This window comes from Apodemus sylvaticus, chromosome 3, assembly GCF_947179515.1.
Source record: "Apodemus sylvaticus chromosome 3, mApoSyl1.1, whole genome shotgun sequence".
Lineage (NCBI taxonomy): Eukaryota > Metazoa > Chordata > Mammalia > Rodentia > Muridae > Apodemus > Apodemus sylvaticus.
Genome location: NC_067474.1, coordinates 23,053,018 through 23,067,757, shown reverse-complemented (window position 1 = coordinate 23,067,757; position 14,740 = coordinate 23,053,018).

The following is a 14,740-nucleotide window of genomic DNA, read 5'->3' as shown; positions in this document are numbered from 1 at the left end:
GTGGGTTTCTGGAACAGAAGCTGAGGGATAAATAGGGAAGATCAGATCCCATTAACTTTAAGAAACTTTACTGCATTCTCAATGAGTCTTCCTTTCTCCTGACTCCTGTATTGCTTACCCTCTTTAAGTGTATGTTCCCTCCTTTTATTTCTCTGCATTATGTGCAGGGAAATTTTGTCTGATTTAGCTTACAATCCATTGATTTTTATCTTACTGCCTAACCACTGTTAAATATCCCCCTAAGTTTTAATGTTGGCAATTATCATTTTTATTTCTAGCAATTCTACTTACCTGATGTTTTAGTTTCTTTAATAAATTACTCCAAATCTGTAAATTCCTTGACTTTCTTTAGCTTGCTTGTGTTTGTTAAATAAATGTTCAGAGCAGCTTGAGCCCCTGAAGTGATAACAGGAATCAGGAACTCTTTGCACCGCCCAACAGAGCCAGATCTAGGCAGTGATGGGCAAAACCCATCTTCACCAGCACTGCCCAGTCACAGATCGGTCTTGCATCTTGTCCTAATACAAAGTACCGTAACAGTAACTGTTTATGATCTGTTTCTGATCCTTTCAGTAGCTGCTTTTCAATCATACTTATGTTCTTTGTTGTTTCTGTTTATTGTACTTCAAATGGTTTGTGTGTGTGTGTGTGTGTGTGTGTGTGTGTGTCTATCTGTCTGTCTGTCTATATAAGATACAAAATGGAAAAATGTAAAGTGAAGCATGTGACCCTGCCTCTTACCAGGATCTGAAAAGGAACTCAGGACTGCCTTAATCAAAAAGATATGCAGTTCTACACAAGAGCCAGGCAAGCCACACTGTGGGCTTCAACGCTTTGGGAGGGTTGGTCTATTTCATACTATAATAATAAGAGTCTAGTCATTTATATCCTCCACTCATTTTGGAAGATTATTCTGTTATTTCTACCACCTTGTTAGATTTCCCATCTTCATATCTTGTAAGACCATCAAAACAAAATTTAAATTCATCAGTATCAGCAAATTATCTCAAGATACAAAAGCAACTCCAAGACACAGAAGCCATTTGTCTCTGAGCTATGTTCTTTCACATTATTGGTTTGGGGCTTTGCCAGCCCTTTAATATGTATACATCACATATAGGAATAATCTGTATTGTATAGGTTTTAAGGCATTTTCAGTGAGACACTGTAGACAACCTAGACTGCCGTCTAAGACATAAACTGGACTGAACAAAACCTAAAGGTAATATCAAAAGTGTGCTTCAAACTCCTGGCCTTTCACAAACAATTTAACTTATCTGGGTTTCACTTGTTGTAAAGTTTGTGTAAAAATAAAATTATATTACCACTATCTCACAGTATTTGGCACAGAAAATGTGAATATAATTAAAGAAAATTATTCATGTCAAGTCACTTCAGGGGATAACCATATGTTAGCAAAAAGCAAATATTGAAAGAGAAGAAAGGTGTTTTGGATTTGGACGCACATGCAGGATACTGAGAATGAAGAAAGGAGGCCGCGGAGAGCAGACCTTTTGCTAACTGGTTATTGAGGACAGATGGTCAAATCTAGCCTATTTAGGCTACTGGAGCCCTGGATTTTGTCTTAACACTCTGATTATGGCGCTATAATAGACATAGAATTGCCCATCCTGCTGATGACTGGGCAACTTGCTTCTTTTTGCCTGTTTACATGGTTATTTTTGCCTTTTATTTACTAGTTGGACTGTCGCCACAGTTAAAATGCTCATTAAATGACTGAATGCATGGAGCTATAGCCGCTGATTTTCCGAGGTGAGGTACTTTATTGCCTCGAAAGCAAAAATGCTCCAAGCACTCGTCGCTGGCTTGGCCTCGGGGGTTTGTGTGCCAGGCTTCCGGTTCCCTCGCTGCTTATGTAAGAAAGTCTGGCTGTGGGGTGTCGTTCAGCAGGACCTCCCACACCCACAGACATTCCCATTCAATATTCTGGAACATTAGACGACCTGAAGGTCTCAGAGAAGTTTTCCTCAGATCCACTGCCCTTTCTAGCCAAAAAAACTTCCTCTCGCATCAGCTGGATACTCCCTGAAATTTTCAAACTGGATAAAACGTAGTTTAAATTTTACATTAAAAATAATAATAATAATTCTCAGACTCTCAAGACTGTTTTTAGGCATCTGTTTAACACACCTCAGTTTTCACACCCACCCCCATTCCATTTCTTCCTGCCCCTCTTTCCTCAGGGTTAGTTCCCAGGATCTGGTTTACCTCTTTACGCGTCCTACCCCCCCTCCACCCAGACATGGCTGGTGCCCCTCCCTAGCCTGCCCGTCCAGTCCTCCAAGCTGGCTGCAGAAGCACTTGTTCACTTGGCTTCCTCCATCCTGTTTACAGTTCCTGGGAAACAAAGAGCAGAGAGGGAAACCCTGCCCTCTGCTGAACAGAGTTTTCGTTTGATTCCATTTTCATCTCATTATGTGTTCCTGCGCATCTGCAGAGAGACAACGTGGGTCCTTCAGCTAAGCACTTTAATCTCACAGAAGGTAAATGTCATCTGCACGGTACCGTGACTCTAACCCACTTGCCCTTCCTGGATTCTCTCCCTGAATTCTGAGCACACTTACGGTAATGAGCTAGCCTGGCTCTAGGATCCCGTGACCCTTTTTCCCACAGGGCCACGGTGTTAGTGTGAGGTGTCAGAGACATAAACTTTCATTAGTGAGATTTCCAGGCGATGGCTTGGAAGCCTCATCCCCCCATTCCTGTTAGCACTGAGGAACGGCTTTCTTTTTCTCTGTCCTTATCTCTATGGCCGGGCACGGGACCAAGTTATGGCTGTCATTTTTCAAGTGGCAACTAGGGAGGAAACACAATTTGGAAAACACGGCAGTAATATAAACAGTAACATTTGGATAGCCTTTAAACCTTACAAAGGGCTTTCGCCTGCACTCATCGAATCGTTACAGTCATTTTAGAAGCTGGTTTCTATTATTTTTTCCGGCTTGAAAATAGAGAAATTGAACTCTGAAATGATACTAGAGATTACCCTGCAAATAAACAGCTAAGCTTAAAACCAGGGCTTCTAATGAAGAGCTCCCTTTTTTTTTCTCAAATTACCCTATACCTGCCTAGACCTTAAATTCCATTCAACCGAGTTGGAGAATAATTAGACAAGTAAGAAAGCCTGAAAGTCGTGTGTGTGCTTTATTCAACTGTGGAATCCTCCCAGCAGCTTTATTCAAAAAAAATCATAAATTACATAAAATTTACCTACAGGAATTTTAAGTGTAATGCGAGAATGTGATATAGTTACAAGCTAACGTGTTTAAACATAAAGGATAGTGTAAAATATTAGTCTATCTTCATAATATAAAATACCTCAGAGCTGTTAACACTAGTCTCAATGATATTTTAAGAGGAGTGCTGTGTATTAAATAAAAATGAAAACACATTGGAAATCTAGACGTGATTTCTAATAAGGTGTGCCAAGAACATCTCAAAGAAAGACAGAAAATATTGTCACATTTGTACATATACAAATAAAAAGAAATACACACATGCACGTTCATGGAAAAGTTACAAATTATATTTTAATTTTAATATGTGAAGTTTTAAAATGATATAGTTTCAATGTGCATTAATTTAATTTTATCGAGCAAAAATAAATTGATTTCCAAATGCTTGCCTAATACTCCTGTCTTGCTGAGCATTTTTTTACTGCCAGTATTACGCATTATTTATTTCAAGGGCCTGTTACAACTGGTGTCCACAGGTACATGGCGACCTAGCTTTCTTTGCCAGGTCTCTCTTTTTCTCACACCCAGACCTGCTCAGTGGCAATCGCACAGGCATGGGCATGGGGTGTGGTGTTTTGCCAGCTCTCCCTGACGCAGCAGCCTTCTCTCTAGTAGAGACTGCCTAGCAGCCAAAGCAAGCCCGTGGCTACTCTATGCCCCGCCCTCTTCTACCCCATTACGAATCACACAATAAACAGAAAGCTTTTCTGAGCCTTCTCAGAATGACCTTTGTGCCTGAGGTGCCCTACAGAAGCAGTTTCATGAGGTCTGGCGTTTATTTCACATGTAATTTACATGTGATTTACATACATTCCCTCACACCTTCACATGGAGAGCCTTCAGGTAGGACCAGGCCATCTTCCCAAAGGCTCCTTCTCTTCGGATATCAACCTTTTTCCTCAGAGCTCCACTTCCACAGTCTCAGTATCTTCCACTCAGTATTTTGACTCCACCTCTCCTCAGGAGATGGAGGCCCCCATCTCGATCCCTCCCCGTCTGTCTGTCTCCTGCTAACTTAAGGTCCTCACATTTGGACCGGAAGCCATGCCTGTTTTGCTGAGTTCGAAGGTCACAAGGTAGACTCTGCACTATTTGGAAGTGGATGATGTAGTCAGGCCTCATTCTGAATACATTTTCAGTATCTATGTATGTATTCAGATAAGGTCACTGTGCTTAGATTAGTGTCAATCAAACAGCTCCTCTGGTCTAGGGTGGACCCCATCCTGCTGGGATGGCCTTGATTATGAGTCTAGGAGTAGCTTAGAGATTAATCTGAAGTCGAGTGGCTTAAAAAAACATCAGCTGTAACATCTGGGCTGCCTCAAATTCCCTCCCCATCCATCCCCTTCACCCCACCCCCACCTCACACTGCACTCTTTTATTTCCCAGGAGTCCCTCTGGGTGACAATGAAGTTTTCCTCCACAACAATCAGCTCCAGGCAATAGAAAGTCAAACTCCAGTGTTCAAAGCATATCCTGACTCTGCTCACACCCAGTGTGCTGCTGTCACTTGGGGGAAATGACATCATTGTACTGCAAGTCCAAACCTAGTGGGACAGAAGTCTTTAAAGGGGACCAATGACTGAAGGAGCGGCAGCTGTCACTCCCCGAGGGTGTGTAGACAACTGTTAAGTCCAGAGGTGCTGGGGAACGTATAGCCACCACTCTCTGCCTGCTAAGTTTGGAGAAGCGATGTAGATTTGGTAGCTGAGGGACTATTTTGTCACTGTTCTCCATGGGACTCTTTCTCTAGGAACATTGTGATAAGTTGTCACACTAGCTGGCTGGCTTACAGCAGAAACTTATTGTCTCCCAGTGCCAGGGGCTCAGTGAGGAAACTCAGAATATCAATAAGACTGTGCTTCCTCTGACTGCCCTAGGGAGACATTCCTAACGCTTCTTCTGGTCTTCCTGGCAAGCCTTGAATTCCTTGGCTTGCTATGATGTAATTCCCATTTCTGCCTCTGCCTTTAGTTAGCCATCTCCATCGTGTTCCTTGAATCTTGAAATCTCTTCTTACAAGGCCGGGGCCTCCTGTCACTGTGCTTAAGACCCACTGTTTTCTACTATGACTCCATGCTGCAGAGCAGTTTTCCCTCGAGGTTAAAACCCATCCATCTCAGAGGGGAGCTTGTTAAGACATAGGATGTCAGTTAAGATGAGCAGCAGCAGGATGTTCTAAGGGGAGATGATGCATTCGGTCCTACAGGGAAACTCATTAAGCTCTAGAAGTAAACAATTCAAAGACTCCAGGAAATCCTTGAAACTGACCAGATACACCAGGGCCTTTCTCCCCAAGCATATACAAGCTGTAAAAATCGCTGAGAGACATGTTCAGATAAGCTGAACTGCCTAGAACAGGCTCAAACCAGCAAATTGGAAGAAGCAGAAACCTGACAAACTGCCTACAAGAAGCAGTGACCAGCCTAGCTACCTGGAAGAGTCTCAGACCAAGTAAGTTACTGGTTAGGACACTCTCTAACCTCCTGAGATGCCTTCAGGTTGTGCGGTGTGCTCCGGGTTTCCACCTTTTATCCTGGGTGGGCTTGTGGTGATGCAGCTGTCTTTGAGTCCCCTGTGTTTATAAAAGTCACTCCATAAACCCATTGGTTTAACAACTTGAACATTGATAGTGTCTACGCTATACCATTGATAGTGTCTCTTGTTGGTTCCTGTGGTGGTTGGAACAGGTATGACCTCCACAAACTCACGTGTCTGAATGCTTGGCCCATAGGGAAGAAGTACTTTTAGGAGGTGTGGTCTTGTTGAAGTACATGTGGCCTTATTGGAGGAAGTGTGACACTGTAGAGATGGCCTTCGAAGTCTCCTATGCTCAAGCTACACCCAGTGTGGTACTCAGTCTCTGCTGCTGTCTGCCGATCACGGTGTAGAACTCTCAGCTCCTTCTCCAGCACCATGCCTGCTGTGTTTCCAGCCATTATGACAATGGACTAAATCTCTGAAATGTAAACCAGCCCTGATTAAATGTTTCCCTTGATAAGAGTTATCTTGGTCATAGCATCTCCTCACAGTAATAAAACCCTGACTAAGACAGTTCCCTATCTGGGATAAGTAGATAACCATCCATGCCTCCCGAAGAAAGTGTAACAAGGACACCCCATAGTGACTTAACGCGGCTACAGAATCATGGTTCCAAGTAAGTCCTAGCCATGCTGCACTAGTGCCTTTAAGCTTCTATAACAATGAAGTGAAACAAGTGACTTATGAGCAATAATCATTTTCCTCAGCTCTCTAGGTTAGAGAACTTACAACCAAGATACCAATAGTTTCATTGTATAGGAAGGACACATTTCTCTACAATATAAAATGTGTCGTGACTTGATAGTAGAAAGACAACACAGCTTCTTTTATAAGAGCACTAATTCCTTGCACGAGGCCTTCCTCCTTAGGACAGAATTGCTACCTAATAGTCCTACTTCCTCATAACTGTCTTATTTGTGACTGTGTATCAACATGAAAGTTTGGGAGAAGCAGAAATATTCAGCCCGTATAACATCAGTACTGGGGAATAAGACTTCGACATGCCTTTTTGGGAAAATATAACTCAATCCACAGCATCTACCTGTGATTTACTAAACAAAAACAATATAGGGCACCAATGGTTCAACAGGACTTACCAGCCAATAGCAGCAGAGAATATTCAAGAATAAGAAAAGGAAGCACAGTGAGGATGATTCCCGCCTCTCTGCCCTAGAGATGTAAATAGCATCCCGTGTAAATAGGAAAGGAAAGGTTTTACTTCTATAGTTTGAAGGTTTTGTTTATTTTTTTTAGAATTCCATACATGAGTATTATATTTATATCATCTCCAATCTCCCTTCTGCCCCCTCCTGTACTCCTCTCAAAATCGTGACTTTCTATTCTATAATCCTTAGCATTACATTGTTATACACACAATGCATACACACACATACACACACACACACACACATACACACGAGCAAGTATACACACACTTGTGTTTGTGTGTGTGTGTGTGTGCGCGCACGCATGTTTAGTATTGCTTACATGCACACATATTCAGAGTTGACCACGTGGGATTAGGCAACTCCTCTTGGGGTTTGTTCTTCGAGAAGACTGTTTCTCCCCCTCTCAGCAGCCACTGATTTCCTGAACCTCTTCCTGTAGGCGTAGTGACACAGACAAACTAGAATACCTCTTTTAGTGAGGGGGAGTCAGCCTTATTAATAAAATAATTTAAACTGGAACTTACTGGACAGTTTTGTTAGACCTTAAGGGGTAAAAACATAGGGCACACAAGGCTTCGACTCCTGCCTAGGGAGAATGGAGGAGAGAAAGGGAAACAACATACCATGTGAGCTGGCACAGAGCTCAGACACGGGGCCAGCAACCGGCCACAAAATAGGGAGAGACGCTGAAGAGGAAAGAATAAGAAAGCCAGAATTTGGGGGGAAAGTCCAAAGTGGGGCAAAGCATGCTTTGTAAAGTGAAGAAACTCTTCTTTGTAAAAAATGAGCTTTACCCTTTGCTGATAAATTCAGACAAGTAGAGTTACAACCCTACCTGGCTGAGATCTGTGGCCTTCTGCATTAGGTGCAGGGATTCAGAGAAAGAAAATTACATTATATCATTTTCTAAAACATACTTATTCTGCTGTCTTGAGCATGGCTTAGGACAAGGTTGTCTTCCTTTTTTTCTTTACCATTATGTTTTTATTTATTTTTTTATTGGCATTTTTTCTATATTCTTTGTTTACATTCCAAAAGCTTTCCCCTTTTCCAGTCACTCCCCTTTATGTCCCATAAGTCCTCTTCTCTCCATCCATTCTCCTGTCATTCCCTCCCCTTTCTCTGTCCTGGTACTCCCCTACAATGCTGGATCAAGCCTTTCCAGGATTAGGGCCCTCTTCTTCCTTCTTCACGGGAGCCATTTGATATGCTAATGGTATCTTCAGTATTCAGAGCTTCATAACTAATTAATATCCACTTATCAATGATTGCATTCCATGTGTATTTTTTTGTGATTGCGTTACCTCGCTTAGTATGCTATTTTCCAATTCTAACCATTTGCCTAAAAAATTCATGAATTCATTGTTTTTAATTGCTGAATAGTACTCCATTGTGTAAATATACCACATTTTCTGTAGCCATTCCTCCATTGAGGGATATCTGGGTTCTTTCCAGCTTCTGGCTATTATAAATAAGGCTGCTATGAACATAGTGGAGCATGTGTCCTTATTGCATGCTGGGGAATCCTCTGGGTATATGCCAGGGGTATATAGCAGGGTCCTCTGGAAGTGTCATGTCCAGTTTTCTTAGGAATCACCAGACTGATTTCCATAGTGGTTGTACCATCTTACAATCCCACCAGCAGTGAAGGAATGTTCCCCTTTCTCCACATCTTTGCCAACACTTGCTGTCTCCTGAGTTTTTGACCTTAGCCATTCTGACTGGTGTAAGGTGAAATCTCAGGGTTGTTTTGATCTGCATTTCCCTAATGGCTAATGATGTTGAGCATTTCTTAAGGTGCTTCTTGGCCATCTGAATTTCTTCAGGTGAAAATTCTTTGTTTAGATCTGTACCCATGATTTTTTTAATAGGGTTATTTGGTTCCCTGCGGTCTAACATCTTGATTTCTTTGTATATATTGGATATTAGCCCTCTATCGGATATAGGGTTGGTGAAGATCTTTTCCCAATTTGTTGGTTGCCGTTTTGTCCTTTTGACAGTGTCCTTTGCCTTACAGAAACTTTGTAATTTTATGAGATCCCACTTGTCAATTCTTGATCTTAGAGCATAAGCTATTGGTGTTCTGTTCAGGAACTTTCCCTCTATGCCTATGTCCTCAAGGGTTTTCCCCAGTTTCTTTTCTATTAGTTTCAGTGTGTCTGATTTTATGTGAAGGTCCTTGATCCACTTGGAGATGAGCTTAGTACAAGGAGATAAGAATGGATCAATTCACATTCTCTTGCATGCTGACCTCCAGCTCCATTTGTTGAAAAGGCTATCTTTTTTTCCACTGGATGTTTTCTGCTTCTTTGTCTAAGATCAAGTGACCATAGGTGTGTGGATTCATTTCTGGGTCTTCAATTCTATTCCATTAGTCCACTTGCCTGTCCCTGTGCCAATACCATGCAGTTTTTAACACTATTGCTCTGTAGTATTGCTTGAGCAATAATTTAATTCCCCCAGAAGTTCTTTTACTGTTGAGAATAGATTTTAACTATCCTGGGTTTTTTGTTATTCCAGATGAATTTGGGAATTGCTTTTTCTAACTCTGTGAAGAACTGAGTTGGGATTTTGATGGAGATTGCATTGAATCTATATATTGCTTTTGGAAAGATGGCCATTTTAACTATATTAATCCTGCCAATCCACGAGCATGGAAGATTTTTCCATTTTCTGAGGTCGTCTTTGATTTCCTTCTTCAGAGACCTGAAGTTCTTGTTGTATAGATCTCTCACTTGTTTGGTTAGAGTCACACCAAGATACTTTATATTCTTTGTGGCTATTGTGAAGGGTGTCATTTCCCTAACTTCTTTCTCAGCCTGCTTATCCTTTGAGTATAGGAAGGCAACTGATTTGCTTGAGTTGATTTTATAACCAGCCACTTTGCTGAAGTTGTTTATCAGCTGTAGGAGTTCTCTGGACGAGTTTTTTGGGTCACTTAAGTATACTATTATGTCATCTGCAAATAGTAATAATTTGACTTTTTCCTTTCCAATTTGTATCCCTTTGACCTCCTTATATTGTCTAATTGCTCTAGTTAGAACTTCAAGTACTATATTGAAAAGATATGGAGAGAGAGGGCAGCCTTGTCTAGTCCCTGATTTTAGTGGGATTGCTTCAAGTTTCTCTCCATTTAGTTTGATATTGGCTATCGGTTTGCTGTATATTGCTTTAACTATGTTTAGGTATGGGCCTTGAATTCCTGTTCTTTCCAAGACTTTTAGCATGAAAGGATGCTGAATTTTGTCAAATGCTTTTTCAGCATCTAATGAAATGATCATATGGTTTTTTTCTTTGAGTTTGTTTATATAGTGGATTGCATTGATGGATTTCCTTATATTGAACCATACCTACATCCCTGGGATGAAGCCCATTTGATCGTGGTGGATGTTTGTTTTGATGTATTCTTGGATTCGGTTGGCAAGAATTTTATTGAGTATTTTTGCATCAATATTCATAAGGGAAATTGGCCTGAAGTTCTCTTTCTTTGTTGGATCTTTGTATGGTTTTGGTATCAGTGTAATTGTGGCTTCATAGAATGAGCTGGGTAGTGTTCGTTCTGTTTCTATTTTGTGGAACAGTTTGAAGAGTATTGGTGTTAGGTCGTCTTTGAAGGTCTGATAGAATTCTGCACTGAAGCCATCTGGTCCCGCGCTTTTTTGGTTGGGAGACTTTCTATGACACCTTTTATTTCTTTAGGGGTTATGGGACTGTTTAGATAATCTATTTGATCCTGATTTAATTTTGGTGTTTGATATGTCTAGGAAACTGTCCATTTCCTCCAGATTCTCCAGTTGTGTTGAGTATAGGCTTTGGTAGTAAGATCTGATGATTTTTTGAATTTCCTCAGTTTCTGTTGTTATATCTCCCTTTTCATTTTGCTAATCTGGATACTGTCTCTGTGCCCTTTGGTTAGTCTGGCTAAGGGTTTATCTATCTTGTTGATTTTCTCAAAGAACCAGCTCCTGGTTTTGTTGATTCTTTGTATGGTTCTCTTTGTTTCTACTTGATTGATTTCAGCCCTGAGTTTGATGATTTCCTGCCTTCTACTCCTCCTGGGTGAAATAGCTTCTTTTTGTTCCAGGGCTTTCAGGTATGTCATTAAGCTGCTAGTGTATGCTCTCTCCACTTTCTTTTTGGAGGCACTCAGGGCTATAAGTTTTCCTCTTAGCACTGCTTTCATTGTATTCCATAGATTTGGGAATGTTGTGTCTTCATTTTCATTAAATTCTAAAAAGTCTTTGATTTCTTTCTTTATTTCTTCCTTGACCGAGGTATCATTGAGTCGAATATTGTTCAGTTTCCATGTGTATGTGGGCTTTCTGTTGTTTTTGTTGCTATTGAAGACCACTTTTACTCAATAGTGATTTTATAGGAGGCATGGGATTATTTCGATCTTCTTATATTTGTTGAGGTCTGTCTTGTGACCAATGATATGGTCAATTTTGGAAAAGGTACCATGAGGTGCTGAAAAAAAAGGTATATTCTTTTGCTTTAGGATGAAATGTTCCATATATATATATATATATATATATATATATATATATATATATATATATATATATATATATGTTAAATCTAATTGGTCCAAAGCTTCAATTAGAAGGTTGTCGTCCCAAGGGTGCTCCCTTAGCTGCCAACATGAACAAAACTACCAACTGGAGTGCTAGGTCTCAGCCCAGGCCGGAGATCCTATTTTCTAGATCAGGAAGGGTTTTTTTTTTTTCTGCTGTAAGAGTTGAGCCTTATGAAAACACCCTTGTCCATTTTGGTGTGTCTACTGATGTTGTCAATGTGGGAATCTTGTTTAAGCAACAATATTATTAAGATTTCAAGTATACAGTATCCCTGCCATGTCTAGAAGGCACTATTAGTAGCATTCATTCTGGTCCTCTGGCTCTTCCAATCTCTCTGTTTCCCTTTCCACAATGTCTCTGCAGTTTTAGGTGAAAGAGCGTTGTAGGTGTGCAAGTAGGGCTGGGTGCCTATGGTACTATGCTCTTCATTTTGACCAGTCATGGATCTCTGTAATGGACTGTCTACTGCAAAAAGAAGCTTCCTTGGTGAGAAGCAAGAGCTATACTTCTCTGCTGGTATAAGGATAAGGATTTAGAATAGAGTTAGAAATTACATTTCTTCAGGAAAATAGCAGAACGTTTTATCCACAAAATTCTTCCCTAGAGCAATCAGGTGATGAAGGAGGGAAGCTGATAAGAAGACAGACATCTCAGTTCATGTCATCCTGTAGTTGTCTCCTTTTTGTACCTTAGTTTTCAGTCTTTCAAACTGTAAGTCCATGAAACCAGGCCCAATTCTATATTTGCAAATACAAATGGAGCCTTACACATCGAGAAATTATTCTTGGCTTTAATAATTCTCAAACAACTCCAAAGTCCACAATATGCTCAAGTCCCTTGCAGTGGCCAGGGAGTCATTTTGATTCCCTCAAGAACAATCCCTGGGCTGGAGAGCCCTGCCCACTAGTTATACTGTGGATCTTCCACATCACATGCTACGACTTTGTCCCTTGATGTCTAATTTAGATCTTAGAAATATTTTTTATGCCTTTACATAGCTTTTGGACATGCAAAGCAACAGTAATTGTAGATTAACTGCTTTGTCTATTAATATAACACCTCTGCCAGCTTCATAGATTTAATATCATCAGGTTTTATCATCTTGCTTTTTTTGACTACTTGGGAAACTTTTAGTGGATTCTAGAAAATGCGGCTGTTACTATGCTGAGCATTAAATATTCTTATTTTCTTCCAAGCATGTTTGAGCTTTGATCTAGAATGAAATTGAGTTGCATGAAGGCTGTCTGATCGTTTGAGATTTCGCCTTGTTTCATTGTGTAGAGCAGAAGCTTAGCCTCTCCAGGGTAATTATCCCCATTCAGAAGAGAGACCTCTGCATGTATACTCTTCGGTGCCCTGTGACCTTGATGTCCTGTAGTGTGGAGAGCTGAAACAGACACTGTCTTCAGTTGTGTGCATCAAATACTGTTGCCTCTGGTCTTCTCGGGTCCATCCCTAGATTCGGGTGGTTTTCCTCACACACGTGCTGGTGCTGTGGTGCTAGATAGTTTGGGGAATGCTCATCCAATATCCAGACTCTCCTCCCTATACCATTCACCACTGTTCGGTGGTCTGGCCTTTAAACCCCAACTCCTTAGTTTCACTTGACACAGCTTCTGATCCGGTACCAACTAGGAAACACTCAAAATCATGGTGTAGTTGTTTTAGTTGGGATTTTTATTGCTATGGCAAAACACCATAATCAGAGTAACTTGGGGAGGACAGGATTTATTCAGCTGACACTTCCACAGCACTGTTCACCATTGAAGAAAGACAGGATAGGAACTAAAAACAAGACAGGATCCCCTGGAGAGTGGCCCTAAAGGACATCTTGTGAATTTGTTGCTGTGTCTGACCCTGTGTGTCCTGTGTGTCTGTGTGGTGGTTTGGTTGGGTGTGGTCTGTGTCTAACAAAGAGATTTGCTCTGTATTTCTTGAACAGAACAGAAAGCATCACATGGGTGAGGAATGAGATACTTTACTGAAATCTTCAACAATTTTACAAGGGATTAAGTTACTGACCCAAACAGCAAAAAGTATGATAAACATTATAGTTGGAGCAGAACATGCCCAAGACACCCCTGCCCAGTACCACTCAAAAGACACACAGAGGCCCCAGGTGCCACTAAGATGAGCAAGTAAGTGGTGGAAAGCCAGGGAGAAAGAGAATCAGAACAGTGTGAGAACAATAAAGAGAGGCAGAACTGGGGACTAGAAGGTAGTGAGGAACAGCCTGATGTGACTATCCTAGAATGCCATCTAAGACGATGGTGAGGTCCATGACCCTGCGCCAGCAGAGGTCTATCTCGATGTCCATTGCCCACGCTATCACCAAAGGCTATGTGGATGTCCCACTGGTCTTGGCTGCTACCTGGAGCTATGTTGGTGTGTGAGGACTGAGAAAGCTGGCACCACGCCTCACCCCGTGTGGCATTTGGGAGAGCTGTCCCGACTCCCTGCCTGGGCAGTGTGGGAGAGCTGACCCTGACCCTCGGCAGCTACACACTTGGGAGAGGGCCCTAAACCTCACCTAAACAGCACAGCAGAGCTGGCCCTGGTGGCATGTGTGTGGGAGAGCCGGCCCAAGGGTGTGAGAGTGAGAGAGCTGGCCCATCGCCAAACTGGGCAGTGCTGAAGATCTGGCCCAGGTGGTAAGAGTGAGGAAGAGCTGTCAGGCTGACCAACTCAGCTACCACCCGGGCGCAGATCCAGAGCTTTGAGTTGGTGCATCCCAACATCTGCACCATCTTAGGACCTGCTGGAGCATGTGAAAGGGCCCGTTCTACAGATGCAGATCTGAAGTTACAAGATCTCCTTGACAGGAGGCAACAACAGGGTATTTGAGAAGAGTCCCTGTGAGGATCCAATATTGATACTGTAGCAGAAGCCGGAGGCCTTGATGACTTCGGCTCACCAAATGACTCACTGAAATGAACATTTGCAAGAAAAACTGTTTGACAAAAGGGTACACCGTGGGACACACCACGACATGCTGTAGCTTACACAGCAAGACATTTTGTGTTTTGTTTTTTTTTACTTATTTTTCTTTTTTAAATTTTAATTTTTGTCTTCTTTTACAAGGAATGTCACAAGGGCAGAGGGCAGATACAAAGGGACAGGGAGATGAGTGGGATCATGATGCATAATTCACAAAGAATCAATAAAGCATTAAAAAACAAATATCATTGTCAGTCAA